Raw genomic sequence first — 26,291 nt, 5'->3', positions numbered from 1 at the left:
GAAAGCGCCCATACGTCAAGGCGCCTTAAAGGCATTTCAGAAATTATCGGCAAACTTTTAAACAAACGCACAATGTCATCGGGTCTCATAGGACCTTTACCAGTGTTTCTATTGATAATGAAACCAACACAAGGCCTCCCTCTACCAAAAGCTCCTTTTAAGTTTCCAGACAGTATCAGGTGAGTGTATGCATCCAGCTCTTGTAGTGATTTTTATATGCATTTGTTTTAGCGTTAATTCATAGCTCTCAACTCACACGCATTTGGCGGGTGTCACCCGCCTTGCAAAGGGCTGACTCACCCGCCAAGCCTCCTGCACGCCCATTCATTTCAATGGGCGTCTCACCCGCCAAAAACAAAATCGAGTGATTTCACCCGCCTTTGAGTCACAAATGGTTGAGAGCTATGGTTAATTAGCTCCGTTCATTCTCGCTCCTTTGTTATATTGGTAAGAGGAGCCCTTTTACAACCTCTGGAAACGCACGTTGAAGTAAGAGGCTGCAGCTGAAGGTGCAATTCATCACATGTTAAAATTATTAAAATTTAAAAAGTGTAAATTCGTGACTTTCTAAACCTCTGGTCTTCAAATTACACACGGCAGCCTGTGGTTGGTATTGTAGACACAGTAGCTGCTCCGAAGCTCATTTACGGTACAATTCAGGCTTTGGATTGCTCGCAGACGCAGCAACTGCCGTGCAGCTACCTAATGCAAAGGCATGGTCTGGTGGATATACATGTATATAAAAAAATTCCTGCGCCGGCTAATGCTTGCATACGTGCTGGGCAGCTTCTAGTCCATTTAGTGCCCAGGGCGAAAAAATATATAACCCCCTCCAGCCCCCCAATTCCCAAACTACACCCTGCAGTTGAGTAACTCCTAACCACGTAAATTTGTTTTTGTACAGTGAACGTGCTGCACTCTGTTTGACCCAGTGTGGTCCAGTTTGAGGAGTTGCTTCACTATTTATGTATTTATTTGCATTTGTATAGCACACCTGCAGCCCAAAGGCATCGTGGCGCGCGTTACATGAGGTGTATAAACATTTTCAGTAGGAAAGGTACATGTGACCGTGAGGTCTCTTGGTTGCAGGTACGTAATTCAGCACTAATACATACAGAGTTTAGTCAGACATAGGAAAGCAATTGAATGGTATTAGATGACGAGTTTTGTTTTGATTGCTTTGCGGAAGGCTTGGTGAGACTCAATCATTCTTTGGTTGGGTGGAAGGGCATTCCATTGTGTGGCGGCTATCGTGGGAACGCTGGATCTGCCTGCACGGGCCTTTTTGGTTTTAGGTACCAGGATAAGATTGGAGTACCCCTCTCTGAGAGGCCTTTTGGCGGTGTGTTTGACAATTCTCTGGACAAGGTAAGGAGGAGCAGCATCATGGAGGCATTTGTGTGCCAGGGAGAGTGTTTTGAAAATAATTCTTTGTTTAACAGGGAGCCAATGGAACCGTCTCCTGATTTCAGAGATGTGGTCTTTCCTTGAGGTCCCAGTGGCTGGCCTGAGGGCATTGTTTTGAGGCAGTTGTAGTTTGGCAAGGTTTTTGAAAGAGGTCCCGGATAGGAGGGTGTTGCAATAGTCAAGTCTGGAGCCAATAATGGCTCTGGCAATAGTGAGACGGTTCTGTCATGATCGGAATGGTCTGGCTGCGTTGATGATTTTTGCGTAATAGGCTGAGGAGGTGGCAATAGAGTTTGCTTGTCTGTCCATGGTGAGGTTATACGCCAAGTGTTTTGACATAGTCAGAAACCTTGATGGGTGTGTCGTCTATAGTGAAAGAGGAGTATTCCTGACCGAGGTTACCCAGGGTAGTGGGTGAACCGATAAGTAGGAGTTCCGTTTTTTCGCTATTAAGGCACAGCCAGTTGTCCGCCATCCAGGATTGGATAGTTGAGTAGATAGCCGTGAGATTAGACATATCAGTTTTGTAGTCACCTGTGAGTGGGATTAGCACCTGTGTGTCATCCGCATAATTAGTGTATGAGATGCACAAGGAGTCCAGGATGCTGAACAGAGGCCTAGTGAAGAGGTTATATAGCGTAGGCGCTATGCAGGACCCTTGTGGGACTCCACATTTGAGGAGGCTGTGGGTGGCGGAGGCTGAGTCCGAGAAGACTTTCATAGCCCTATCTTGGAGAAAGGAGGTAATCTAGGCTTTGAGGGAGAAGTTAGCCGCAGAGGCGAGATGGCGGCAAAGGGTGTTGTGATCGACAAGGTCGAACGCGGCTGATAAGTCAAGGAGCAGGAGGAGAACCGGTTTGCCTATGTCTCTAAGGTCATCCATTTGGTTCTTAAGGGTCGAGGAGGGCTGATTCAGTGCCATGTTGCGGGATGAAACCTGATTGCCGCAGGCCTAGGAGCTGGTTCTCCTCCAAGTATTTTTGTACTTCTACGTATGCAGCTTTGTCGAGAATTTTTAGCAGGAATGGAACCGTAGTGATGGGCCTATAATTCCCGGGGATGGTAGGGTCGAGTGATGGCTTTTTTAAGAGTGGGCGTACCCAAGCTTCTTTGAGATCTTTGGGAACAAGACCTGACCTGAAGGAGGAATTAATGAAGGCTGCGAGGAAAGGTGCAAGGGTGGGAGCAGAGTCTTTAATGAGTTGGGCTGGGCAGGCATCGCCCTTGCAATTGGAAGGTTTAATTGAATTAAGCAGGGTAACAACCTCCGCTTCTGTAATATCTTTGAAGTTGAAAGGGGGAGAGGGGTTCAGGTGAGGTGGGCACTTGGCTGTGCTGGGTGGCTATTAGAGTTTCAAGAGCTTTTTGGTGGCCAATGATTTTGGTCTGCAGAGTGTTGAGCTTGTCTAGCATTGCAGACTGAATTCTGTTGCACCGACTTTCATCCTTGAGGAGTGTGGGTGGTGGGGTGGAGGGTTTTTCCAGCTCTCTGAAGATAGAGAATATTTCTTGGCGTCATTAATCCTTGAATTGAATGAGAGGGCTTTGGCTTTAATGACATTATTTTTGTAGGACTTGGAGATGGCCTTGAAAGCCTCCCTGTTTGACTCTGAAGGGTTGGCTTTCCAGGTGGAGAGGGCAGAACTTTTTTCTGAGCGTTGTTTAAGCAGCTCATTAGAAAACCAAGTATTGGAGTGTTTAATTTTCTTGTCTTCCTTGAGGGTCAGGGGGGCAATGGCGTCGATTGCTTTGGTGATGATGTGTTTGAAGGTGCTAGCTAGAGTATCTGGGTTATTGGAGGAGGGCGCCTTAAGCGTGGGCACCATAAAAAAATGGCGCTAGATTTTCCGCTGTAAGTTTGCGTGAGCTCCTGGCGAATGCTGCTGGACATGGGGTGATGGGGATCGAATGCTTTTTCTTCGCGGTGAGATTGAACTGGATATAGTGGTGGTCGGACCAGGGAATGGGGGTATTGGCGGTAACTAGAATGGAGCAATTGTGCTGGTTGATCCAATCCAGAGTACGTCCTTTGATGTGAGTGGGTTCAGAGATGGTTGGTGCAAAACCTAGGGTTGTGAGAGCTTTGTTTGAGGGCATTAGCATGGTGATCCTTAGGGTCATTGAAGCAAAAGGTTAAGATTGCCTAGGAGGATCGCCTATGTAGGTATGTAGCCCACTATGTAGGCTTTGATTTCGACAGGGGGCTCTGATATGTTTCTACAGGTGCAGGACACTATGTAGTAGAGAGGGTAGATGTACAGCGCTTCAAATTATCAGCATAGAGGCCTGTGACTTGTATCCAGGCCGAGTACATGGTCTATTGGCTCTAATGATGTTGAAAATCTGCTCCTATATTTCAATTTTTGTATAATATGTTCGGCTGACCATTTATTTTGCATGGGGAAAGAACCATAACAGCGGTTTAAGAAAACATTTGTGAAAGTGCAAATGCTGTTTGCACATGCAGAAATAGGTGTACATATGTATGTTCAAATACACAAACAGCGTTTTCAAATGATCATAACGTATATGAAAATTGCCTGAAAAGTAACGTGTCATTAATATTGATGACCACAAATGATTCATTAGCACACAGTAATGTGATTTTTGCATTCATAGGTTTATTTTTATTTATTTGATTAGCTGTTTTATAAAGTGCCACATTGCAATGGGCAGCTTCAGTGTACAAAATGCTGAAGGTAGGTAGACCGTACAAATGGTATCTGGGGAACGATTGCAGGGTAAAGTACATTTCCAAAGTGCATAAACTGTGCATACCTGGATGACTGACCAGTGGGGTACAATAATCGGGAGCGTAGAAAGTTGTGATGTGGCAAACCAAGTGTTTGAAAAAAGACATCAATTATGTATTGATTGACACACTTAAGAGGTTGGAGTAAAATAAAAACGTTGCCATGGGAAAGACCTTTTGTTAGGGAAGCTGATAAACGGTATTAGGGTTCACCAAACTTGTACAAAACTCACAATTTTTAGGGATGTTGTTTGATCAGCGTGAGCGGGCAGTTGCATATTGGGAACGGACTTCACCGAGGACGACTAAGGTTAACAAGTTATATGTAGCAGTTACCTTGTTGAATCCTTTGTCCCTTTTGCTGTACGGCTCACGGCTGGCTTCTAAAAGCGGTCCTGGCTTTAGTTCTGCTGCTGCTTGAGGGCTCATTGCTGGCATTCAAAAGCCACCACGAACACCAGGCACCCTTCTATGCCCCCAACCAGTGGCGCGAAAGCTGCAGGTATGGTGACCTGGGGCATGCACGTAATGTGAGCACATCAGAGGCAGCGCCAGCACCTGCTGCCTCTACTCTACCCGAGCAATCGCACACGGCCCAAGGCAATGGTGCCCGCCCCAAAGTAAATGCGCCCCAGGGCAATTAGAGCCCTCAACAGGGTGGGCAATTGTGCCCTTGGGCAATTGCGTCCCAGGCAGTCGCCCGCTTCGCCTGGGCCGAAAAACGGACCTGTGGACGTGCTACTGTCCCCAGTTCCACTGCCTACTCTGAAAGTAATGATTCCGTAGGGCCAATGGCCGCAGATCTGGTACTTTCTCTGGGTCTAATGACCGTTCTGGTAATAATAACTTCAGGCACAGTGTCGGTTCTACGTCTAATGGCTGTAGACACAGAAACAACACCCCTATGAATATCAGCAGGCACTACCTTCTCTAGCACTAATGGTAAAGGCAATTCCTTTGGCTGGAGCCAATGAGTGCAGACACAATACCTGCTCTGGAGCTGATGACTTCTGATACAGTAGATACCTGCTCATCAGCTACATCGGACAGTACCTGCCCTAGGGCAAATAATTGCAGACACAATACCTGATCTGGGATATCGGTTTCTGCCCTGGAACTAATGACGTTTGATACAGTACCTGCTTCTCCGTTACATATGACAGAATACCTGCCCTGGGGCTTATAACTATAGACGCAATACCTGCTCTGCGACAATGATGGCATGCACAGTACGTACTCTGTGGCTATCGATTCCAGTCACTGTATATGCCCTGGAGCTAATAGTATTTATCACAATACCTTCTCATGATTTAAACCTGGGGTTAATGACAGTAGAAACCCAATGCACCCTTTCCTTCCCCTGTGTCCTTTCCCATTCCTAATTCCCCTCTGACACCTCGAACCACACTCTCTGAAATGAACGTACAGCTTAAAGAAGTGATCAGTAGGGATATACCGTTGTGCTGTAATTTTCAAAACGCGTTTGGTGCAACTGATGGGATGATCATTTACTTCACTTCCGCCAAAAAGGTGGTGAACCGTGCACAAAGGAGATTTCCATGTGTGCATCATATTTGTGCACATTGAGGTGCTCCTTTCCCATCAAATTGACAACTGCACAAGGCCGAGGGTGGAAAGGGGGTTCTGGGCATTTTCAAGTAAATCCCGATTTTCAAAGGACCTGCATTTTTCAAAGTACAGTGGGGGAAAAGGCATTTCCCTGTGCCTATTTGGAATAGGTGCAGGGGGCTATAAAATGTATGGGAAGGTCACTTCTGATCCTCTCATGCAATGGGTGAGTAAATGCTGTGTGTGAAATAAGCAAGTGAATGTTGAGTCAAAGACTGTTGTGTCTGTTTTTGCTGGGCGAGGCAACTGATTTTGGCTGGTGAGGGAAGCACAGTAATGATGCACTTTTTTAATGGGTACCCATCATAGATGCCAGTACTAAATGCTGTTGATTATTTAGAAAGGATGATTTGTGCTTTTGTGGCTGCATTGGCATTTTGGGGCACCCAGTGTAGCCATTCTTTGCTGTGGCATGACATTTTTTTTACTGGGGTTCTATGACAGCGTAAGCATGAGAAGTGTTATGTGTATAGACTGGCATTTAGGGAAGCCAGTCGAGCCATTTCTTACTGTGCCATGGATTTTTTTCCACTGGGCATCAAGGGTAAAGCAAACAAGATGCATGTTATTACGCGTTTAGACCTGCCTGCATTGTGCAGCCAGTTTTGACATGTTTTCTTGTTGTGACAAGCCATTTGTAAAGGCAAAGCCAACAGGAGTGTACGGCAGAGCCATGGTGGGCATGTTTTCTCATAGTATCATTACTGACATTATGTGCAAAGCAAACATGAATACTGTGTGAATGAATATGGCGCATATTGGTGCAGTCAGCATGGAAATCTATTGATTGTGAGGGTGCTGGGTTCCTGTTTTTGACTGTGATGGCAAACGATTCTCACCTTGGGGGTGGATGCTATGTTTAGGCCTCTGGCTTCCGCTTTGGCCCAACATAGTCTCAAGCTTTACCCATGTCACATTGGGGATCATTCAGCACAAATGCAACCAAAAGATGATTGTCAACCAAAAGATGAATGACAATCAATATTAATCTGCAAATCATCCTACAAACTCTGATGCTCTGAAGTAATCAGTAAGTCATCCCCGAATCATTAAGAACAAACATGTTTCATGGCGATGCTCTTAAAGTCTTCGGGTCATCCCAAATCATCAGGGACAAACATGCAATCTCTTGAAGTGATCAGCAAGTCACCCTAAAATCATCAGGAACAAAGTTTTCTAAAATCGGGATGATGTTCGCATAATCATTGAATCATCCTAAACTAAACCCCAAATCATCACCCGCCATTCGGAGACATTTGCTGATGACTTTAACAGCGTGATGACGTCTGATGATGTGGGAATGACTTCTAGTGTAGTTCGATGATCATCAGATGACTCCAGGTTGGTCTCTAAAGTCACCCATTTAGACCAGGGTGGAGTGTGGATGGACCAGTGGTTATTCCCATATGTTCTTGCCGTATGTATATCAAGTGACCTTCTGGAACTGTAAATAAACTTACTGGCATACTTACAAGTGGATCTAGTGTGGTGTCATCTTTAGGGGTTAAATGTTAAAGGTATTTGTACCGGGCATTGTCACCAATGGAACTGGTCCCCAGGCACTCAGGTGGCTCTGCAAACAAGAGTGTGGGGTGGGTTAGTCGGTTGAAGAGGGAATAGGAAAGTGAGAAAAGTAGTGTGCTGTTTGCAGCTTCAGTTCGGTTTTCACTGTGCGCTGAGCTTTGCTGTGAATATCGGATCGATGCGAGACCTTGTGTGCTGATGGTGTGATTTATGTGTTTGTTGTTGCAGTGTGGTGAAGTGCGTGCGGTTTGCTGTGGTGAAGTGCGTGCGGTTTGCTGAGCGAGAAGATGGTTGTGTGGAATTTCGTGTGAGTTTAGGTATGCAGAGATTTTTGCGTTGGGTTAGTGGGTTATCTGTCCTCTCTCTCCAGATGTGATGCATGCTTATTTCCAATACATGCTCTGATTAATTGCTGCTTGCTTGAGTTTTATAGACATTTGTCTGAGTAGCTCTGTGAATGATGGGGTGCAACTCCAAGCATTTAACAACATAATGGACACCACCCGGCAACTTCTGACAATTGCCATTAGGTCTAGAAATCTAGTTTATCCCACCTGGTAGCATGAATGCAGGAAAGACAAGTATAGGCTTTTTGAAATCATAAAAGACCATCTTCGGAATAAGGCTGTATTGGCTAAATTGAGACAGCACCGTAAATGTGTAATTAAAAGAAGCCAAAGCCATTTGGAAGGAAAAAACATGGCAATGTTTAACACCAGCTGCAAAAAATATCAATAAGAGGGAATTTTGGAAAATTGTGTCCAGGGCGCATAGTTCACCATTTAACAGCACAAATATAGTCCCTCCGGAAGCAACTTGGGTAAACCATTTCGTCAGGCTATATTAACAAAAACAAGGACCGCCCTGTTCCGAATTCCAACGGCAAAAGCTCCAGGGCCAGACCTGAATGCACTTGAGGTATTCAAGTGGAATCATCCGATATGGTTCCCAATCTTTACCAAGATCTTTAATACCTTTGTGGCAAAGGATCAAATTCCGCCAAGCTGGAAACAATCACTCATAATTCCTCTTTTCAAGTAGGGTGACAGACTGAATCCCAACTTTTATGGCCCTATTTCACTGACTGATTCTTGTGCTAAATGGCTGGGAAGGGTAGTCCATAGTCGCATAATTGAATGGGCAATAAACAATAATATTCTCCCGTGCTCTCTCTTATGCCAATGATGTCGTTCTGTTTGCCAGTACCCCTATGGCCAAACAAAAACTCACAACTGGCTACGTTGGTTATATGGAGCAGCGAGATCTATCATTAAACATCGAAAAATCCAAAGGTATGTGTGGGGGCAAGTTAAGGCTAAAGCTGCCATGCATTATTACCTCCAAGCACAAGCTTGGGTCTCTAAATTCAATTATTTGGGCGTAACATTTAATAGTGGGGCCAATTGGACAAACCAAGTAAAAAACTCGGCACTTAAGTTGGCACAAGCTAATGGGGCAATTTCACTCTCAGCAGAGATATGGGGTATTTAACCATTAATACTGCGCTCACGATTTATCACGCCAGGTCAGTAGCAACCAGGCAGGGGCGTGGGGCTTTTCTCTGGTAAATATCATAAAGGAAAATAAATGCCTGCGCCATCTTTTTGGAGTCTTTAAAGGCGAACTGAGCTATCTAATCTATATAGATTTGGGGTTGGACTATATAAGTGATATCATTTTATCCCAAACTCTTGACTGGATCAGATTATGGTCTTGACACACGTAATCATTAAACACCTGTTGGCGTCTGATATAGGCAAAACCATTCCATGTCTAAATGAACTTAAGAAACAGTTTGGCTCTTTAGGCCTCTATAACCTATACAGCACAGTAGATCTGATCTAGAAGAAGAAGAACCTATCCTTGGTCCGTGGGGAGTTTATGGATCACAGAAGTCAGTTTGTCAGTATTTTGTCAGTATTTTGCACAGGTTTGTAACACATCAAATGCTGATTATTTAAGTTGGTTCATAGGTGTGCGCAAACAGTGTCCTGTTAAATCTGAGGACTTAATTTACTCCGAATATCATCTGTGCTGTTACCACACGGAGAAGAACGGGCAGAAGGGGAGTGCCCTCTGTCCCTGGCACAATAAATCCCAGGGGAATCGGTTGCAAGTAATAATGTCCCCGCAAAAATGTCTCCTGACAAAAAAAGTTGCAGTTTTTTGCGGAGACATTACATTGACCATGTGGGGGCCATCCCTGCAACACATGATTTTTTTTATTTTTACAATGGGAGCAGGGGACATCCCCGTAACTTGTCCCCACACATAATGCCACCATACATAATGTTGCCAATGGCTTTTCCCGGCGACCTTATGTCTGGGGACATTATGTATGGGGACATTATTACCTGATACCGGGGAATCCTATATACTTTTTTATTTTTCTGCGAGTTATTGCTGAAGCTCAGGCTTACGTTTTTTATTCCCATTATTAAAAAGCGCCAATTGCAGAACAATTAGTGAAGCCATTGCTTACCTATGGTCCGCTCCAGATAAGGGCGCTGCCTTCATTGTTTCTGTTTTATGGAAGGAGCCTTAACCCTGATGCGTGTCGTTACAAGAAATGATCATCTTAATTTTATATCTCCCATTTTATTTTTTGTTTTATTATTGGAATTCACTGTATGATTTGTTGCAAATCACTGTATACATTTTTAATTGTATTTGTGTTTTTTATGATGGTTTTAACCCTCGAAATAAAGACATAAAAAATGTCACTTCACATTGCTTGCGTTATTATGGCAAGGCAGCTTTACTTTAAGCCAATTTCCTGCTTGCTACATAAGGCTGATTCCTGAGCCGTCATACAACATTGCCCCAGCAGTTTCCAGCATAGCAAGGCTAAATTCGCAGCTCTTAATTACTCTCTTCCAATTTGTCTTCTGCATTTAAGCTTGAGTAACCGTGTTGGGGGGTGCAGTGGAGGAGAGTGTTGATGCCAGATAGAGGGTTTGCAGTGTGGTATAGAAAGTGTGTGTTGGAGGCATCAATGCATTACTTATTTCTTTCTCTAAATTACTGATGCCACCATAACCCATTCCATTTGAGAGATTGGAGGCCATTCCTTGTTTTTTCTTTTCTTTCTGGAGCTGGTAGTCACACATTTGTAATGAGGAAATGAAGGCATAGAAGTCCCCTTAAGGAAAGGAAATGCTGAATTGAACTACACCTCCCGACCGGAAGTATGCATTTATGTTCTGAATAACCCTCATATTTTAGCCATGCTTTTTCCAATTTTGCTCTGCGTAGATTTTTTGGGAGGTGTAGAAATCTTGAAAACACAGATGTTTTTAAATGGGCAACGCAAGTTCTGTTATGGTATCAGGGGGGGTGTTGATTCCCCGGCAAACACATTTATAAGGAAGGGACAATGTGTCTCTGTTTCCTGACAGCTTGAAAACCAAAGCGTCTGTTAATTATATAGGTGTCTTCCTTCCAAGGTTGTTTACTGCCAATTGGGCACGGCTATTCTAACATCATGGCACAGGCTCTTAAGTAGTGGTCCTTTTTCCATTTGTAGCCAGGGTAGGGGCTGAGATATTGGCACAACATGCACATGACCCATCAGAAAATTATTTTTGGGCTGTTTCATTAATGCCATTTTCAGGTACAACGCTTTGCAATGGCCTAAATTGAATGAAAACCACTGTGATGTCTTATATACAGTGTTGTGGTAGTAGGTTATGTTATTGTGATTTATATATAACGTGCACCACTGTCATTTGCATGGTCTCCAGGCACCCAGGCCGTTCTGAAAAGGAAGGGGGGTTGGGATGGGTTAGTTAGTGGGGCTGAGAGGGAAAAGTGCAAGAGAGCTTTGATGTGCTATTGGCCTGATTTCAGATAAAACGGTCACTGTGCTGGTATGTTTTTAGTTGGTCTATGTTTGGTGGGTGGTTGTAAGTGGGTGCTTTATGTGAGTTTCGTGTGTTGTGGAGAGTCAGTAGATTGCTTGTAGGTCGCAGTGTTTTTGTTTGTGGCAAAGGTGTGTGCCTTGTTTCTTCAGAGTTCGGTGGTGGGTATGCAGAGTATTATATAGTTTTTAGTAGGGTTAGCAAGGGGTCGTTTGAGTCACTGTGTTTTGGGTTGATCCATTGGGTTAATCTTATTCTATGCTGTTTCGGGTCGAGTGTTTTATTTTTCTGGATGCTAGAGTTTCTTTTTGTGTTGCGTTGGTAGTTTTCCTTCACCGGTGTTCTCTCTTTGGGGTGGTGAGTTAAAGAGCCATGTTTTTAACAGTTTGCTGAATTTTAGGTGATCTTCTGTTTGTATTTTCTTTGGATGTGAGTTTCAAATTTTCACCGCTACGCAGGAGAATTCTGATCCCCGATTTTGTGTTTTGCATATGGCGTTGCTGGATCTTCGTGATCGTGTTGGTTTTGTAGATGGAGATTTTTCCCTGTATGAATTCCGGTACTTGGCCGTCGATTGCTCTGTGTGTTATTCAGTGCTTTGAAAATTTGTTTTTCTGACTGGTAACCAATGTAGTGTTATCGGTGCTGGTGTGATGTGTTCTCTCTTAGTGAGTCTGAGGTGTACTCTTGCTGTTGCATTTTGTATTTGTTGTAGTTTTCTCATAAGGTATTCTAGCATTTTGTTGGTGTAGTCTATTCTTGACGTGACGAGAGAGATGACAGTAAGTGTTCTGTGTTGGAAAGAGAAGAAGGGACGTATCCTCTTGATGGTATGCAAATGGAAGAAGCATTTCTTAACTACTGCTTTGACTTGTGGCTCTAGTCTTAGTTCGTTGTCCGGTAGTATTCCAAGGTTTTTGACCACTTTGGATGGTTCTGGTGGGTAGGCCATGGGATGTGGTATTCGATAATAATAGAATCCAGAACGCCAAGTCTGACTCAGAGGAATTATTCTCAATACTAAATGAGTTTAAAAGCAAACCTTCTCCCGCACCTACTCCAGTAAAAGAGAAGAGCTGGTGTCAGGCCATTCATGACGTCTTTGCTAAAAAGGTCACTATGCATCATAATACCCTACAGGTCAAGGACTCGTGCTCATCATGAGAGATAGCAGCCGTAGCTCATAAAGCATTGGTTCCGCTACAGGCTCCACCTTGTACTTTTGATTTCACCCCCTGTTCCGAACTATTTCTTTCAGACACCATCGCTGCCATGAAGCCCACTTCATGTCATAGCGATGCCTGTCCGGTGAGCCTGTTTATCAAATGTCGAGAAATCTTAAGCCCATGCGTCACTAAATGTATTAATCACTCCTTGATTGAAGGCAGTGTCTCCCTCTTTTTAAAAGAGGCCTGGGCAACCCCCTTATTAAAAAAGGAATCTCTGGACCCCTTCACCCCAGATAATTACTGGCCTATTACAAATGTGCAGTTTTTATTAAAGGTTTTGGACAAAGTGGCACACTTGCAACTTCAGAATCATGTTGAGACCCACAACATCCTTCTCCCCTGTCAATCTGGGTTCAGGAAGGGCTTCGGCACTGAGACGGCTATGCTGGATCTCAAGGCCAATTTACTTGAGAACATGGACCAGGGGCTCTTATCAGCTTTGATGCTACTGGATTTGTCTTTGGCTTTGGTCTTGTAGATCACAATCTCCTAGCCGAAAGACCTCAATCAGTCGCGGGATGTTCACCCAAAGCTGCTCTCTGGATCTCTTCATTTTTGGGTCCAAGAACCATACGAGTTAGTGTGGGCCATGTTTCCTCTACCCCTACTCTTATCGTCTGCGGCATCCTGAAGGGTTCTTGCATCGCTCCAATGCTGTTCAATAACTCTATGATCCCCTTCCTGTTCTTACTCCTCAGCCTAGGTGTGGTGGTGGCTAACTATGCTGACGACACTTGAGTTGCCATCACACTCTCAGGCTCATACTCTGCGGACTCAGTGATTCTACTAATTACAGGTCCATCCACATTTGGATGGCTGTAAAGACATTGGTATTAAACACAAGCAAAACAGAGCTTCTCATCGTCGCCCCAAGTTATAAGTTGAGATACTTGCCAAGAGAGTATCTTAAGTTTATAATCATATTAGGTAACTGAAGGGACTGCTCGGTTAAATGGAGGACTTTAAGAGCTAGTATCTTGGGAAACAAAAGGGGTGGCGTCCTGCCACTGACATTTGTAACTTTACACAATTATTCTCAGTAAAGACTTGCTTTTTATCATGCTTTTTTGGCTGTAGAAAAACAATTTATTTTTGCAATCTTACAGTACTCAAAGAGCGAAGACACTATATTGAGTAACATAGCTTTTTTATTATTTAGCTAGTGGTTGAACTGCAGATATGGCCCAATATTTAGATTTTTGTGCAGGTCGAAAAAATCTGCATTTTTGTCATATACATTTTGTAAATTATAAAAAAGTACAAGGACATGGTGAGTCCCAAACAAAGTGAACAAAACAGGTACACAATTATATACACATGTAGATCAATTGTTTAGACAGTGTGGGCCATTGCAGTGCATCTTTCTTTTAACAGAAGAATTATTTGTGCAAACAGTATCATGAAAGGCACAACATTGCTAAATACATTATATTCAGAAGGTTGACATTGATATGTCCTTCAATTAGGTCTCTTTGAAAAACAGAGAGCATAAAATGGTCAGGAGTGTTTATTTGACTTGCAGAGGGGTGACCTAGTCATTGGTCTATGTTTGGAAGTAGATCAACTTAAGTAGGGTGTAACGGAGGTTCTGTAAAACACACAAGGTGCTCCGCCCCTTAACGCTTTGGCTGGGTGGTCAAAAAGCCTTCCTCATGGACCTAGACTGGGTCTCCCTAAGAAGGGCAACAAAACATAGATGAACTCAATAAATGTGGATCTCTTCTATTGTGGGGCTGCAAAGCTTCCACTTATGCCTGAATAAATAATAGATAAAAGCCGTAGACTGGGCATTGAGGGAATATAAGACTATCCATCATGTGCAGTGCTTGGAAAATGAGTCCCTGACCTGGACTATGCAGAATTGGAAAGCGTCTTCCTATGCTGCGAAAGCAATGGGGCTCGATTCCGTTAAGATTAGGGAGCTCCTAGTGGTACATTATTATGTGGACCTCTGAAACAAATAACAGGCAAGGGGTAAGATACCTGGGCTGTGAGTAGAAATTACTCTGAAAGGGTTAACATAGGAGAGTGGGTATCTGAGCAGCCACTGCGGTAGAGGTAGCGTGGGCCAAGTGGCATGTGCTGGCGTGGTCTGCTGAGCTGGAGCTTGTAAATTGTGGCCTAAGTTGGAAAAACGATACAGTGAGTGGGTGGGACACGGGTCCCAAGGGAGAGAGGCGCATAAGGACTGCCACCACCTCCAGTACCTCGCCCAGCTCTGGAGCCTATTACTAACCCACCTGCTCCAGGTACCTTTCACTCTAAGTTGCCTTAAAGTATCAAACAACAAATCCATGATGTGCGCCTCCCTCCTTAGGAACTTATGTCCCACCCACTCACCGTATCGTTTTTCCAATTTAGGCCACAATTTACAAGCTCCAGCTCAGCAGACAACGCCAACACCTGCCACTTGGCCCACGCTACCTCTACCGCAGTGGCTGCCAGGACGCCACCCCCTTTGTTTCCCAAGTTTATAATCATGGAGACGCCCATTGTGCTACAAAATGAAAATAAAAACACTTGGAGTGATTATTGATGCTGAACTCTCCATGCGTCAACATGTGGCTGCTGTTAGTTCTGCCTATGGCTTGATAAACAAACTGCTACACAACATACAACCCTTTATCACTCAAGAGAACCTGGCGACTCTAGCCGCAGTTCTTGTAAACACTCGGCTGGATTACTGTAACCGCTTGCTTGCTGGTCGTGCCGTCTGTTATAGCTACGCTTCAGGTCACCCAGAATGGTGCAGTGCAGCCCACTACTGGTCTTGCCAGACGTTCTCATGTTACCATGGCTAGAAGGGCGTTACACTGGTTACCAGTGAAACATCATATCATCCACAACATGCTAACACTAACTCATAAATGTGTGGTTAATGCTGCCCTAGAATATTTTAAGGCGCGTGTTCAGTCATATGCCCCCAAGTCGTTCACTCAGATCACAACATCACCTGAGATTGATCCAACCTAGGTTTAAGCTGGCGACGGCAGGTGGATGCAGCTTTAATTTTCAAGGTCCTCGTGCCTGGAATGCACTGCCGCCCAGCATCAAACTGACTGATACACTGTTAAAATTTAAGAAGGACTTCAAAAACCTATCTCTTCAATCTCTCACCTGATTAGTATTATTTTGATTCCTCCGTTCTGCCTCCCTGACACCCGAACTTGGTTCCGGTTTTCCCCAGAACTCTGCGTGTAGTTTATTGGTTTAGGATAGGGTTTTTTTTTTTGTGTGCCCTGAGGCCTGCGGGCTTGTGGCGCGATGGCCCAAAAATTCTAAATAAATAAATTCAGCGGGTCGTTGGGTGCGATCATGATTTCTGTTTCGTCTGGATTGTGTTTAAGGCTTTTGGTGCTCATTAATTCAGTGAGGCAATTGGTGGGTGTTGGATTTTTTTCTTGGCTGCATTGATTTCTGTAGATGATTTGAATGTCATCTGCGTAGTTGTAGCAGCTGAAGGCATGTTTTTGGATGAGGTTAATCAGGGTTGTCATGTAGATGCTGAAGACTTGTTGTGATGGCGATGAGCCCTGTGCGACTCAACGTGTACTTTTGCAATGTGCTGACTTGTATGGTGCTATTCACGTTGTTTCCGTTCCTTCTGTCAAGAAGGATTTTAGCCAGAGGAGTAATGTGTTGCCAATTCTAATCTCTCTGATTCTGGTGTTGGCTAGTTGAGGTGGTCTGTGATGCTTTTCGGCTTGCTCTCAATGATTTCCTCTTTGTGATTCTGTTTTTGGCGTGGTCTGCGAGATCATCGGATCGGCGTGATTTTTCTGTCACGGAAAAGTCAGTGATGGAAATGTTCACATGGGAAATACACGCACCACCAAAGGTTTGTACATTTCCCATGCAAACAAACACTGCAAATCACTTCATACTCACACCCCACCCACCACCAACACACCCCCCGACCCACACCCTCAATACTGACATAATCATACCCTACTTACCTTTTCTTCGTGCTGTGTCCCTGCGGCGCCAGTTCCCTTTCACTTCCGTAATCGGGAACTGGCGCGGCAGGGATCTTTTTCTTTCTTTGTGTTTTTTTTTTGTGGTTTAATTTTTTTACGGGCAGCTGCAGGGGTTTCCCCCCCACTCACTATACTGTAAAGTATAGTGAGCGGCGTGTTGCGGGGGACGCCCCCGCAGACCCTGTTTTTATTTATTTATTTTACTTTCCTACAATGCATGCCACCAAAGGTTCGAACTTTTGGTGTTCGGACCCTTGGTGGTATCCATTTCCGGACTTTTTGTACAGTCTGACCTTTTTTTTTCAATCCGATCGTACAATTCCAGATCATCGCATCGTTTTTTTTTTTTTTATGGGGTTGGTGTGTTGTTGCATGCTGCTGGGTTTCTTAACTAGTTTATGATGTTGAACATCTCTTTCTGGGTGTTGCTTGAATTTGTGTTCTGTTTGTTGTAGAATGTCTTTTTTTGCTTTGAGTATATCGACTTTGTATAGTCTTATCTGTCTTTGGTATGCTGTTTTTTTCTGGTTTTTGTAGTTTTTCCTCCACTCTTGCTCCAGTTTTCTGTTTTTTCTGTGTTTTTTTTTTTCAGTGCTTTGAGGTGAGGTGTGAACCATCTTGCCATTGCTTTCTTTAGCAATGGGGTTAATGGTTTTTCTGTTGCAATGTCATCCAGTGTTTCCAAGATTCATTTTTTGATTGTCTTGTTTTTCTTCTATGCTGGCTGAGTCTAGGATGGTGATTGATGGTTTTGTGGCTTCCAGTCTCCCGTTTAGCTCCACACTATTCATGGATTTCCAGTTTATTTTCAGAGTTGGAGGATTTTTCGGTAGATTGGCAAGTATTCTTGTTGGTATTTGGATCATGAAAGGTATAATGTGGCGGTCACTCCAAAGTATTTGTATTGGAGGTGTGGTTGTGATCCGGTTTTTGTTGCAGAACATTGCATCTAGTGTGTAGCCTGCTGTGTGTGTTGCTCCTTTCACCATTTATTGTAGATACATTGTTACTAGTTGATTACCCGATGATGAAATCTGAAGCCTCCCAGTATATCAGATGATCATGTTTAACAGTGATATTAGTAATGGAGTCCACAAAAGAGTCTATGAAGGTAGGGTTGTAAGTCGGTGGCCTGTAGATGAGTAGAAACTATTTGGTTGAGTATGGAGGCTTGGGTTGCTTCACCTTTCCTGCTTGTGATTCTTTGTCTAAAAATAGTCATAGGCGTCCCTCTTCAAGAAACAACACAGCTAAATGACCTGTTCTTTGGGAAGGTACTCACTCGAGAGTTCGCAGCCACACTTTAGCTCACTATACCTTTCACAGAAGGAAAATATCCATTTGCATATCAACCTAACCTAGCCCTTCTTATCTAATAACAAATGTGTAAAGAAAGAATTGTGTTGCAAAAGAAATGCCAGAATATCTTGAATATACCTTCCCCACGTTCCATAGCAAAAGGGTTTTTAGAGTTCATATGGACTCGGCGGCTGGCACAGTTTTATCAAGTTCAGCACACTGCGGCTTACTGAGATAACTCGTTAGTTCAACAAGTCTTTCAGGCTTCCTATGCTGCAACATCAGTGAACAGTTCACTTCCCAATATATATTCAATCACAATTCCAGACAGGCTTCCCTCTGTCGGGCTTGAGCCTGTAACAATCTCCCTCTTCTTGTGGTTCCCTTCCCCAACTTTCTATTCAACTAGATAACAACTCTGCCAAGAGTTTTGGCTGTCGAAGATATTCAAAACTGCAGGGATTTTGTCTAGACCTCTGCATGACCACTTCGACTTTCCCCCTCTCAACAGTTGTCAGCTTTCACAATGCTCAGATAGCAGTTAGCTGCAATGCATCTTGGTACTTGTCGTTTCTGTAAAGTTCAGCACAATTTCAAAGACGTTCAGCGATTCCTTACTTTGCCTCTTGACCTTTAGCATTAATCGCATCACAGTTCCATTTCTCATTCACATTCACACAGAGTCTTTCAAATGGGCGATTTCTCCTCGCCGGACCACTCTGTAACAAGTCTTTCATTTTTATTTTTCTGCAACTGTCTTTCATGTTATGCGATTGCAAGCGTGGCCTCCCACAGTTGTTATCCTTCTTTCGTTCTCTTTGAACACGGACCGGCCCCTTCTCTGGCTTTGATCACTCACCGGTCGTGTACGTTCGGCCTTCCCTCTGCGACGCCTTCTTGCCTTGCACAAGGCCGTCGCCTGCGTATTCCCTGCACGTTCTCGAACTTGGTCTTTGTTCGGGAAGGCAGCAGGTAATCCAGGTGCACCTGCCAGGTAGGCCCCTCCTTCTCTTCTGAGCTCCAACTCTGAATGCCCACGGCTGCACGGCAATGTGGGATTCACGTTGGAATCTTTTCTGCTCCTGGCAAATGGTTAAGCAGCCTCTTGGCTATCCCTCAGTGTCAGCCTGGTCTGTGGCAACTCTAGAGGGGTTGCATGCTCTATTCTCCAGCCTCGCTCATAGTGTGCTTGTGCCTGCCACCTTTTATCATGATCCAGAGTGTTAACAAATGTCAGGTGTGTGCAATTAGGGTTACATGTCCGACTCTGCCTGACCTCATTAAGCTGAAATGGCTCTCATGAAACCTTGGAGGTAATCTTTACAGTCCTATTCCTCCTCTTTTTCATCTGTGGTTTTGTGAAAACACATTGGGGAGGAATTATGGGAGTTGTAGTCACCCATGAAATAGGTAGGGACCAGGGTTTCCTGAATGGTTGGTCAAGGGGGGATGATGCAAAATGAAAGGGTGGGCACAACTTAATTCAAAAGTGGGTAGATATGAGTTCAAAATTATTATAATGGAGGTTTAAAGGAGCAGCCTGTGCGAAGTCTAGAGACACCTGGACTCAATATATGTCACGTTACAAATGTCCTTTAACATTAACTGTGTCTAATTTCCTCTCGGTGCAAAGTGGAATTTGGAAGTGTGCCTATTAACGTGCCCCGGTTGACTTTAGAAGTGTGCCTAATATCCTCTCTGCACAAAGTTGAATTTAGAAGTATGCCTATTAACATGCCATGGTCGACTTTAGAAATGTGCCTATAAACATGCCCTGGCTGTCTCTAGAAATGTGCCTATTAACGTGCCCTGGTTGACCTTAGAAGTGGGCCAAAAAGCATGCCCTCGCTGAATTTTGAAGCATGCCTAATATCCTCTCTGTGCAAAGTTGAATCTAGAAATGTGCCTATTATCCTCTCTGTGCAAAGTTGAATCTAGAAATGTGCCTATTATCCTCTCTGTGCAAAGCTGAACTTGGAAGTGTGCCTATTATCCTCTCTGTGCAAAGTTGAATCTAGAAATGTGCCTATTATCCTCTCTGTGCAAAGTTGAATCTGGAAATGTGCCTATTATCCTCTCTGTGCAAAGTTGAACTTAGAAGTGTGCCTATTATCCTCTCTGGGCAAAGTTGAATTTAGCAGTGTGCCTATTAGCGGGCCTTGGCTGAATTTAGAAGTATGCATAATATCCTCTCTGTACAAAGTTAAATTTAGAAGTGTGCCCAATAACATGCCCTGGTGGACTCTAGAAATGTACCTATTAACGTGCCCCGGTTGACTTTGAAAGTGTGCCTAATAGCGTTCCCTCGCTGAATTTTGAAGTGTGCCTAATACGCTCTCTGTGCAAAGCTGAATTTAGAAGTGTGCCTATTAGCACGCCTTGGCTGAATTTAGAAGTGTGCCTATGAGCACGCTTTGGTTGATTTTAGAAATGCACCTAATATCCTCTCTGTGCAAAGTTGAATTTAGAAGTGTGCCTAATAACGTGCCTTGCCTGATTTTAGAAGTGTGCAAAATAAAGCGCCCTGGTTGAATTTAGAAGTGTGCCTGATATCTCCTCTGTGCAGAGTTGAATTGGGCTGCCTAATATCCTCTCTGTCCAAAGTTGAATTTGGGAATGTACCTATCGGCGCGCCTTGGTTGAATTTAGAAGTGCGCCTAAAATCCTCTCCGTGCAAAGCGGAATTTTAGAAGGGTGCCTAATATCGTGCCCTGGTTGAATTTAGAAGTGTGCCTGATAGCGTGCCCTTGGTTTACCTAGAAGTGTGCCCATTAGTGCGCCTTAGTTGTATATCCTCACTGTGCAAATTTAAATTTGGTTGCCTAATATCATCCCCACTGCAAAACTGTTTTGGCTGCCTATTATCCTATTTCTGCAAAGTTGAGCTTAGAAGTGTGCCTAATAGCATGCCTTGGTGGAATTTAGAATTGTACCTGATAGCGTGCCCTGGTTGTACCTAGAAGTGTGCCTATTAACGAGCCTTGGCTGATTTTAGAAGTGTGCCTAATTTCCTCTCGGTACAAAGTTGATTCTAGAAGTGTATATAACAACACCACTCTGGCATAGCGGGATTTGACAGTGCCCCTAATAACGTCACTGTACCAAAGTCTTGAAAGTCTACCCTATATAGGGGGAACGGGTGAAGTGGACGCCCTATATCGGGTGAAGTATGTGGATGGAAAGGGTGAAGTAAGGGGATGGAAAGGGTGAAGTAAGGGGATGGAAAGGGTGAAGTATGGGGATGGAATGGGCAAAGCATGGGGATGGAACGGGCAAAGCATGGGGATGGAACGGGCAAAGCATGGGGATGGAACGGGCAAAGCATGGGGTTGGAACGGATGAAGGGTGTGGATGGAACGGATGAAGGGTGTGGATGGAACCGATGAACTGACGTAGAATGGGTGAAGTAGGTGGAACAGGTGAAATGGTAGAACGGATGAAGTAGGTGAATGAACGGGTGATGTGCTTGGAACCAGCGAAGTGGGGGGAACTAGTGGAGTGGGTGGAACGATGGAAGTGGTACAAATAGTTAAGTGAATGGAACGTGTGAAGATGACGTATGTGGATGGATGATGCATGGAGTAAGGATAACATGGGTAGAACGAATGAAAGGATCAGTACGAAGATGACTTATGTGTATGGATGATGCATGGACAAAGGATAACGTGGCTAGAACGAATGACGGGAGTAGTGCATAAAATGGTGGAGGGCATAAAATGGTTGAAGTGCATGGAACGGATGGGAGTGCATGGAACGGATGGGAGTGCATGGAACGGGTTGGAGTGCACAGAATGGCGGGACGTACATGAAATGGTTTGGAGGGCATGGAATGTCTGAAAGAACACTGAAAGGAATGGTCTGAGTGCTTGAAACGGTCGTAATGCATGGAACAGTTGGAGTACATGGAACGGATGAAGTTCATGGAAGTATTGGAGTGGGCGCGATCTCAAGCACCTACAGTAAACCACCATACTCCCATCTCCACGCTTACTCTCTTCTTTACACCACCACTCAAATAGAACACAGCGATACTATGACACCATTCGGTATAGCTGTTCTCATACCAACATCTGCCTCATACTCCCCATCACTCTAACTAAACACTGCTGGTTACACACCCTCCAGCCAGGCGTTCTCCTCAGGCATAACGCAGCCATGATCGGTCTGGATAATTCTTGCCAGAACGAACACATACTATTGACCTCCCAACCACCACACCTACCGCTAAGAAGCAGCTATGACACGAATGCCACACCAGCTGCACACATATCGGTTGCTCACACGCACCTTTGACTCTCTCTACTCTCTCTACTGACTTGAACTTCGGTTCCCAAGGGCGTTCAACCAACCAGCGCCTTCAGACCATACCAATGGTATATAAGGCGCTATATAAATGCAAAGTAACATAACATAACATAACAAACAAAAAAACTGGGTGCATCACCCAGCTAAACAGTTGCTCTCATGCTGTACCCCAAACCGGGGTTACTGGAAACTTTGCAATTATGCAAATAAAAGTTCATGTAGTTAGTCTTCTGTTTGCATCATTGAAGGTATTCAAAAAGTACTCCAGTGTAAGGTAAGTCATTTTATATCTGACCAAAAGCAAGGGCCAACTATGACCAAAATGTAAACATAAGGGCTCTAATGTCAATGCATTTCGGAGTTTTCAAACTCCTTCATTACGGCCAAGCCCTCTAGGATACAATGGGTCATATCCAGGATCAACAATAAATGTATGCCAAATCATGTTACAATAAACATATAACATAAACGTGGAGTAAAGGTAACATGTACATACCATAACAGGTTTTCAGAAATGGTGTTTAGGGACGAGAAAGAAAACATTCAGGGTGAACATTCAAATGGTTGTAAACGCTTAGTCTGATAGATTTGTGTAACAATTGCTGTAATTGACAATTCCCTTCCGTGCTTTCCGCTTTGTTCAGCAGAACTGGAAAACGATAATCTTTGTAGATACGGCGGGTTCTCTGTTCAATAAACTAAAGGCAAAAAATTGCCATGAATCTAATCACTAATCTTCACTGTAAGCAACTAATTGGAATATGTAGGTATCTACTTACAAACCCGATGTGTGTATTTAGATGGTGTATCTACTGCCATTCAATCACTCCCATTCACGGCTCGGACGTAAGTCTGTTTAAATCAAAAAGGTTTTGTGTCACTGTTGGCGTTAACATTCCAAAGCCTGAAAGCATAGTGATTAAATAAAAGATTAACGTTTGCTCTGCACTTACCTTCGCTCTAAAAGCCTCTGTTATGTTATGTTATGTTAAATGTGCTCATATCGCGCTGGCAGCCCACGGGCATCAGGGCGCTAGTAACATATAACAATACTAGACATGAATAGAACACACCTTGAGCGGCCATGTGGACTTTCTATTTCTTGAATGGGTACGATCACTTGAAGAGGCAGGTCTTCAGGCATTTCCTAAATGTTTGAATAGTTCTCTACCAAACGCAAGGTGGGCAGTAATTAATTCCACTGTTGCGCGGTCATGTAGCCACAAGGGAATGAAGAGAGCGCATGCATCACTCTGTCAGCTGTTCTTATATTGTTGCCATGGCATCTGGATAGACGCCTGGAACGGTACACCCGAGGGTGTGTTGCTAACCCAGGCGCCTCGTCAAGGGGTGGGGGGTACCATGTCTCGCCATTCAGTGTTTCTGCCCGAGGACCCTCTGCCCAGGTGATCCTCCCTTGTTTGTCCACCCCCAGGGTTGGGATCCAAAAGCGATGGCCCTTCCCTGGCCACCTGAGTACGGGGTCTTTGGGGATTAGGATGTGAAACGCCCTCTGGTTTTTCACAACTTCTTTTTGCTCCTTGTTTGATATTGTGATGTATTTGAACTGATGTATATAAAAATCTATATGAAAAAAAGAAACGTTAAGTTGGTTTGGAGGCGGGGTGCAGGAGGAGTGATGTACAATTTGGAATGTTTAATGGCTGGTGTTATTTTTAGCTGGCCCTTGTCTGCTAAGGTTGTGACCGCCTCCTATTTTACCTTCTCGGTTGGCTTGTTTAAGTTTGAAGTTGTTGGGTAGGCAATTGTGTGCTATTACTTTGTAGTTTTGAGTTGGCCAGGTTTCAGTGAGCAATAGGGTGTCTGTCCATCCGTCGCTTAGAAGTTTGCATGTTTCTTTTTGTGTGGTTTGACATTGATCTCGCGTTGACTAGGTTGTCGTGTATCATTTTGTTTCCTGTGGTTTGTTTGATCTTTGGCTATGTATTTTGGTGATTGCGTTGATATTGGTCCAGTTCCATGTGTTAATATTCCCCCAAAAATATCGCCATACAAAAATATAGCCATATTCTTGCAGCAATATTAAGGCTTGGAACCTGTGGGGGACAACCCCGCAATCTCTGCATTATTTTTAAAGGAGCGGGGGACATCCCCGCAACCCCCACTCCCAAAAACCCCAAAAATTATCCCCCCCAAAAATATCGCCTATGGCCATTCCAGACGACCATATATACGCCAATATTTTTGGTGGGGATAATATGCAGTGATACCTATTGGTCTATTCGTCCAGTACCTTGTGTATTCAGATCTGTTGTTTGTTTCTTCGTTGAGTAGTTTTGTCTTGGGTTGATGTTTTCTTCAGGGTCGTCTGCCTGCCGACATTGATGATTGAGTTTATCATGCCAGTTTTTTGTGATGAATGGCGTGTTAATGTGGTTTCTTTCAGTTTTGTTTCTGAGGGTTTCTTGTCTTTCCATTGGGTTTCTGGTTATCCTCCTTACATGCTTACAGTTCTTGAGGATAGATGCTTGTCGAGTTGGTGGTAATTTGACAGGGAGGGCGATGAGTAGAGTGGTTTTGGTCTTGTTCTAGCAAAGGGACTCGTTTTCAGTGATCGTGTAGGTGTGCCATCTCTTGCTACATGTTGGTTCCCAGATGTGGTGTTAGGAGATTGTTCCAATTGGTTTATTCTGTTTTGGTTATTCCTTGTGCAGACTGATGCAGGGCATTTTGTGTTGACTAACCCTGGTGGTCGGGCTCTATACCCGGGGTCGCGGTCTACCTTAGGAGTTCGGTTCTATCCCAGGTTTGAGGTCTATTCCATAAGCACGAGCTGTCCCAGGGCCAAGGGCCAAGGGTGAGAGCTGTCCCAGGGTTTGACCTGTGTTTGGTTCTGAGCTGTCCCAGTGTTGTATAGGGTTCACAGTAGTGAAGACCTCTCTGTGGTGGTTTTATATCCGTCTCAGAGTTTCAAGTGTTATGGTTCCTGATCCCCTGGTGGTGATTTACTTAGATTGGTTTTATTCTCCCCATGGTTTGATCTTCCCTAGTGGGATCCTGTATCGTTATCTGCCTCAGAGTTGCAAAGGTCTCTCTGTGGTGGTTGTATTTCTTGGAGGCTTGTGGGGCTTGGCAGCCTTGTGTTTATTTTATTTATTTATATAGCTCTCCTAACCCAAGGGTATCTAGGTGCACATTTACAGGTTAACATTGACATACAAGTAGTTTCATTTTAGATTAACACAGTGCATACAGTAATAATATTTACATTTACATGTTACAGGTGATGTATATGTAGTTACATTTTCAGTTTACACAGTCAATGGAGTAATTAAAAGAGGCAGATTAAAGTGCAACGCAAAATAGTAAGCAGTAGTATGGTACTGGTTGCTGAGATGTCGTAGATGTATCAGGTTCACAGTGGCAAAAGCCTCCCTATGGTGGCCTGTGGTTTGATGTTGCCTTGCTTCATAGTGACAAGTGCCTATCTGTGGTTTTTGTTTTCAGTCTCCAGATCTCATGGAGCTTGGGAGCTTCAGGTTGCTGGGGTTTTGTGGTTGTATCAGGTTCAGTGGTCAAGGCCTCCCTGGGGTGACCTAATACCAGGAAGCTGCAAAATATAACTGCCTTACATCAGGACTGCGCTGTGGGAGGGAATACAATGTGATGTAGCTCAACACACCTAGAGCCAAATTAACCAAGCCCGATTTGGGAGTTGTTCAGAATGAGAAATGTACTGTAGTGGAACACAATATTATCTAAATTCAGAATGCAACATTACCACTTTCTGTTTTGCCGCAGACAGCAACAGCTATACCTTGCAGGGATTGGACGCCAGGGACGAACAGGCAGACAGGTTATGGAGGTGCCCTAGTGAGGTGAGGTGTCAGTTGCCTTTAGCCGGCTGCCTGAGCAGGCTGTCCTGGGACTCACTATGAGTGCAGTTTCCTCTTACGATGAACCAGTCGGGCAGTGGGTTGGAGGGGAGGGGAGGGGCGGGGAGATGGGCTGGGGAAAAGAACAGGAGGGAAGAGCAGTGGCAAACTTCACTGGGCAGATGGGTTCAACACAGTGGCCAGCTTCAGAGCTCAGCAGGAATTAAAGCAGTTGCAGAGTTCTTAAGTCAGTAGGATTCAGTACAGTGGCAGACCTCGGCACAGGAAGATTTAGAGTAGTGGCAGTTTTCACGTGGCAGATGGGTTCAACACAGTGCATAGCTTTAGGGCGCAGCACGTTTTACCATAGTTGTACATTTTAGAGGGCACCTGGATTCTGCCCAATGGCTAACTTCAGAGTGCAGCAGTAGGCTAAAATTCAATGTTCAAGTGTTTGACAGCTGAGCTAGAGT

At 44.2% G+C, this 26,291-nt stretch overlaps 1 protein-coding gene across 1 annotated transcript in view; it reads left to right on the top strand.

The window, feature by feature from the left end:
* Nucleotides 1-55: 55 nt before the first annotated feature.
* LOC138521244 (E3 SUMO-protein ligase KIAA1586-like) overlaps nucleotides 56-26,291 on the top strand; it is a 68,625-nt gene continuing 42,389 nt past the window's right edge. Inside the window, exon 1 of the mRNA XM_069633938.1 lies at nucleotides 56-179. The gene's annotated coding sequence lies outside the window, so the exon portion shown is untranslated. The remainder of the gene's footprint in view (nucleotides 180-26,291) is intronic.

Source organism: Ambystoma mexicanum, chromosome 13, assembly GCF_040938575.1.
Source record: "Ambystoma mexicanum isolate Mex_15411 chromosome 13, UKY_AmexF1_1, whole genome shotgun sequence".
Lineage (NCBI taxonomy): Eukaryota > Metazoa > Chordata > Amphibia > Caudata > Ambystomatidae > Ambystoma > Ambystoma mexicanum.
The sequence above is the reverse complement of the archived record's forward strand: the minus strand, read 5'-3'. Positions and strand labels throughout refer to the sequence as shown.